Raw genomic sequence first — 6,343 nt, 5'->3', positions numbered from 1 at the left:
AAAGTATATAATGAAATGCACTACTAAATTTCTGCTATGTTAAATGTCTTTAAAGTTCTTCCACCAATGGTGAAAGGCAGCACAAAAACCTTTCCGTATTGCAGACACAGTACACTTAAGTCTCTTCTGTGCAAGAACTTACACTTGCATGAAGTTTCACCAGAACTTTATAAACATGCCTTAGAATAGCAGTGTTACCCAAGGCAAGCAAGAAAGCAAGTTTCTCACCTAAATTTATTAGAAAAGCAAAGACAGACCAATACCACTCCAAACACACGCATACACAAGCCTCCTCTTCTCCATTTCACCAGGTTTTCCAGCCATGAAACAAGCACAAGGCAGCACAGTTTTGGTTAAACCAAGTTCCACAAAATACTTACTGGGATTACACCAGGCTTTTCCTTACAGGCATTAGGATACTACTGTAGCTACTACTGTAGCATGTAAACCTATGGCTCTTCTAAGGGGATTTGTGAAGGTGAAATTCTCATAGTGGAGCCCTGCTTGCACAATGCACTCCCAAGCCTTCAGCCAAATGACCATTTGTTTTATACATTCCTGCTTTTCCACACAACGACTGACACTTAACTTGAAGTTTTCATGCCTGTGCTTTTCATTTTTCTAACAAGCCCTTGTCTAAAATTTTATATTAGTGGATTTCTACCAATAGTTTCAGGAACATCACTGTCACATTTTGCATATTTTAGCAATGTCACTGCAAGCACCTATTTCCTCCCATCCTTCCAACTGCTTAGAGCAGCAACACTGATTATCAGAACTGTGAAAACAATTATAGCAGTACACAGAGTTCTGCTGTGGGTAATTTAAAAAAATAAATAAATCAGAAAGGCATGCGGAAGCAAAATATTTTCTAATTTTTCTATTAAGTATTTAGGTGGCTGCTTATGATTCCCTAGAGATTGTCAATAAATAAAAACACAAGTTCAGCTGGACAGAACAAGGTCAGTGCCTGGTCCTGGGTTAATTCTAAGAATTGAAGTTGATGAACAGATGAGTTGAGGTCTGTTCACTGCTTGTGTAATTTCCTAAGCTGGAGTTCGGGAGAGCAGTAAGTAGATGGACACTACAGTAGCTCCCTCTGCTGACAAAAACATGACATTTCTCTTGGATATTTTGTACTTTCCATATTGGCAAGTAAAAATCATATGCAGTGAGCAAGAGGTTTAAAAACTTACTCTTTTTAACCTGTTACTTGAATGGAGAAGAGCAGTCTGAGATCAAGTTATCACTCCACATCCTAGACAGCTTGAGGTAAAAATGAGACATCCTTAGACTTGCTTTTAAGGAGAAAAGGGTGTTAATGAGGCAAATTCTTTTACCACCGTACTGTCCTTCCAAGGCAGCCTGCCCCCATAATGACTATTACATTTTTCTTAATCAATGATATGCAAATATATTAATTCAAACCAAATACTTATTCCTGATATGAAAACAAGATTTATAATCTTTATTGTTTTACTTACATATAATAAATATGATACAGACCAAAAACATCACGCCCATTGATTGTATTACACAAGCTGTTCATCAGAATACATTTTTTTTTCCATTAGCCCTTTTATAGGGTTTTGGTATTGGATATAAAGAGAATTTATATTTTTAATCTATCAACACAAGAACCATCTTCTCATTTTCATCTTTATACATGTTTCAAATAATCTCACACATACTGATTTTGTTAAAAATATAAGCAGTGTTTGATATCTGCAATATATGCCTATATTTTCTATTCTTTAGACCTCTGTTCATAATATCAATTTCAAAATAATTGATAGCTTAAATCTGATTTTAATTAAAAATATTCTATACTTTTCATTTAACTGAATCTCTCAGAAGACAAAGTGACAGGACAAAGAAACACCATGCAGAAAACAAGGCTTGCTATTAGAAATGAAGTGTAGAAACTCTGGTCTTTACGTCATCAGTATAAATTTGGAATAACAGATACCAATTTGGTAGGAAGAAGAAAGGAAGGACCCAGAAGCCACCGTTTCTGAAGAGATCCACATCTTCATTTCAGAGCTGCTACTGCCATCCTGCTTTTTTTTCTTGATTTAAAACATTGTGTCAAGCCATGATTGCTTTTCTCTGCATTAATATATGCTCATCTTTTAGTGCACAAAATGATTTAAAAGTTTAACAAAACAATTAGTATAAACATCCAAACAAAGATTTTTCAGAAACAGTTTTGTTTTACTGATACTCATCTCAAAGAGAATGCGGACACATTTCAAAGAAATTTTAAAACTACTACAACACAGAGTAATTTAGCTGTACAGGGCTAACATCCGTATCACATATTCCATACACTCCTTTAATTCCACGCAGATAATGTCAACCTGAACAAGTGGCTAAGCTTTCAATAGAGCTTTGTCTAAGTGGTCTCTCATGATTTTCAATGAATAGAAACAGCATTTATTTGCAACTGGATTGCATGGATTTTGAGGCTTCACAAAAAAGCATCAAAAATATAAACAAAAAAGCTTAGCATGTACATTATTTCTCCAAATATTTTTTTCTTTGATTTTTTAGAGACTGATTCAGCTTTAGTATAAAATGATGACAATTAAAATCTCTACATTCTGTATTAAATCAGGATCAACTACAGAGAGATCAATCCAATATACAATTATTGCCAAGTTAAAAGCAAGCATTTCCTATATGTAATTGTGCTGTAAGAATTACTCCTACGATTTTATATCTGATCCCAAAATGCTATCCAGTAAGATTCTTCATTTCCATTAAGAATTTTATAACATCTTTTTCCCCTCTTGTCCCGTAGGAGGGGGAGACTGACTGGGCCCATCCTGTTCCCATAGCTAAAGCGAGGGGAAGGGAAGAAAAAAAACAGGGAGCAGGGGTTCTAGCTGCTTTTTACAGAGTTTTTAGGAGAAAAGAGAAAATGTGCTTTTAAGAAGTGGAAAAGACAAGGCAGAAGCTGTGGCTGCCGTGGCCACACCATGCTTGGTGTCCCACAACAGGTCTGATCACTTGCTGCGCTCCGCGGAACGATGCGATCCCGCGTCCTGCTCAGGCCTGATCCAACTCTCCCCACAGCCACGTGGAGCTTCACACCTGCAGTTTTTAACCAACAGGGCTGCCACAGGCTTTTTATTTATTTGTTTTTTTAAGCCAGGTTTGTAACAGCTCTGAATCAAGACGGCCAAAACACAGTCACCGTAGCTCTAACTGGAGAGGAAACGCTCTGCTGCCTTCTTGGCTATATGAAGGCAAGTGGAAATGCCAAATACAAAACCATGAAGAGGAAACTGATCCTTGAGTCTCTAATCCTTTGCATCATTGTCACTACTGATAAACAATTTCCCCTAGAAGTACTACAACCAAGTCATTAACATCTCCCATACTGCTGATTTTGAAGGAGTTATGTAGCAAGACAAATTCACCATTTAAATAACTAAGCTGCTAGAGGAAATACCTTTTGTGACCAGTTACAGCTTAGCATATTTTACAGCACCAAATCCCTACATTTATAAAACAGAAGTCTTAAACCACTCCAAACATATTGTACAGTATTTCTATCGTGCAGATGGAAATACTGTAAAGACTTTGAGATCAACCTGATTGCCAAGATTCATTTCAATAGTTTTATTACTGCTGTCTATGACTCTGGTGGGCTTTGGATCAAATCCTAGTCTAGTCAAAGTAACTTTACTGGAAAAACAAAAATCCACAAAGTTAACAGACTTCATAAAAACTTAATGATATAGATGAATATATTTATGCTAGCAGGTTTATACTGCTGCTCTACCCCAGGATCAGATTATATTTTACTATAGCATTGTCTAACCATGAAAGTTAATGTCATGACATATGTGTGCAGCTTTGAAAACTGCAATGCAACTATGAATTTATATGGTGCATGGTACAATAAAGAGGGGAAAAATGCCCAAATTGCAACATCAATTGCGAATAAAGGTTTGTCTGAAAAGTAATGAAGTATTGGGCAAAGTGTATTTTATTGCCACTCTTAAATGCTCTAATACTCTCATCATGATTCACCAAATAAATTAAGGGAAATTCAACATGTAATCCATGTGATGTTTGAGTGAAAGCTGAAAATGGTTTGAAAATCACCAATTAGTTATTGACTCGAACATCGCATAGCATCATCCACATTCCCTGAGAAAGCATGCCATGGGATCACCGTGTGAAACAGAAAATCGTGTTAATGCAACCCTGGATTAAAAAGGAAAAAATCATGCATAATAAACCGAGACCCATCAACATTTAAATGCAGTTTTAGCTATTAAGTTTCAGACATTACATATGTTATGATGTACAGTTGTAACAAAAAGGGTAACCACTTAAACTTCCAATGAATAAAGAAAATCGATTAAAGCACCATTCTGTAGTTAGCCGTATCAATTGACATTGATATTGATATCAGTTTGTGCCTTGATTTTTGAGCATGCTATTTCTTATCACTTTATTAACACACACGCACTCTGCCTTACAGAGGCACCGTGTCAAACTGGAGACTGTGCCTGTGAGCTCACTTAATATCTCACTTTTAACTCCTTTTTTCCTCTCCTCATGGCTGCAAGTTCAGTAACTTCATTTCCCCAGAGTAAAATCTATTTAGTAGGGAGTAGATGCTGAAGATAAAGACAGATGAAGTCAAGAATTAACGAAATCACTTTACCACCTTATTTAAAGGCAGACAGAAGAGCGGAACCTATAGCCACAGCAGCCCTAAGGAAGGAGGGTGCCCTACTGCCACAGCGTGCACCAGGACGGGTGATTCGGGGGCTCTATATGTTACAGGGAGGTATGTGATGCATACGGTAGCATCCTGGGTCAAGGACCACGTGCAGCACCGCAGTGGGTTACGGGAGGAATCCCACTGCTGCACCCTGATTTCAGCCAAGCCCTTCAGCACTGGCTACCACAGGTCCCCAAGTCCTCGGCTCCACGGGTAGGAAGCCCACAGCAGCTCCTGCTGATGAACACGCTTTTGCCATGAGCAGAGAGCCAGAAAAATACACCCAAACCCTCATTTTCCTTAATGCTGGACTGCAGAACACAGTACACTGAACTCTGCAAGATGCACCCGTACCCTGAAAGCCAAGGTTTGCTAAATGGCATTTGGCAAATTACTATCATTTCCTCCACACATAAAAACAAATAACTCCAAAACCTGGGGGGGAAGAAAACAAACCCACTGCTCAAGCACAGGGGAAAAAAAAAAAAAAAAAAGCCAAAAAAACAAAAATCACACACACCAAAAGACTGATTGTCTTATAAGATTGCAGGAATTCATTAAATTCATTTGCTTATTTTGTGTTATTTGAAGTACATGCACTTCCTCCAAAAACTAAGCCAGAATCGAGACATTCCCAAGGTGAAACAAGAACAGTGCCAGTTTAGGCGAGCACAGAGGGGTAACGAGAGCTTTCACACCAGAGAGCTCCTTCACATTCCAGTTGTGACTTGGGATGGGGAAGAAAGAAAAATAATAATAATAAAAAAATCACCACTGTATCAGCGGTACCTGAGAATCAAAGCTAAATCTCTTGTGCATCTATCAAGCACCCATGAGAGAGCTACACAAGTTACATTTCAAATAAGACAATATATTTATAAAATATTAGTGTACTAAAAATCACAAGATTTTATAGAAAAATTCATCACATTCTATTAAATGCAGGAACAATGTTACATGTCATAACTTCAGTAATTAAAATTATAACACATTTCTCGTAACCACAGGGGCACCGCTGTTTAAAAATCCATGGCCTTTCAGGAAGGATAATTTGATATACATCTTTTTTTCTATAAAGCACTGCAATTAAGTGCAAAAGGACAGCTAAAAATCTCTTACTGCCATTAAGTATATTAAAGATGTCAAGTTTTTTTTTTAAATCAAAAGGACAGAGTGGGCAGGCCTTTTTCCAGTTTAGCTGAACTCTAAGATGATTCAACATCTGCATAGTGAGACACAGAATACTACTCTCTAATATTTTGTTTCTCAAACTCTAATGCAACAATGCCACTAAAGTCATATAGAGATGATACTAAGATCATCTTTAACTTGTCACATAGACATAAAGAAAAATATGGATAGCAACTCCCTTATGTTATAGCTCCAATTTTATGAGTCTAGTGATCAATGACTGACTTCACAAAAATAACATGGTGACTTTCCTCTAAAAATACTGTAATTGCCTGTCTGAAAGCAAACTGAAAGCTCTGGCAGGTTGGTTGCTGGATGTGAACTCATCCAAATTCGCTTATTAAAGCCTGGTATTGTAGATTCAGGAGAGATTTCATTCAAACGTAACTGCAAAAGAGGACATGAACA

The sequence above is a fragment of the Tinamus guttatus genome, unplaced genomic scaffold (genome assembly GCF_059628265.1).
Source record: "Tinamus guttatus ecotype Peru unplaced genomic scaffold, ASM5962826v1 Tinamus_guttatus_pri_ptg000133l, whole genome shotgun sequence".
Taxonomy (NCBI): domain Eukaryota; kingdom Metazoa; phylum Chordata; class Aves; order Tinamiformes; family Tinamidae; genus Tinamus; species Tinamus guttatus.
Note: the sequence above shows the minus strand (reverse complement) of the source record.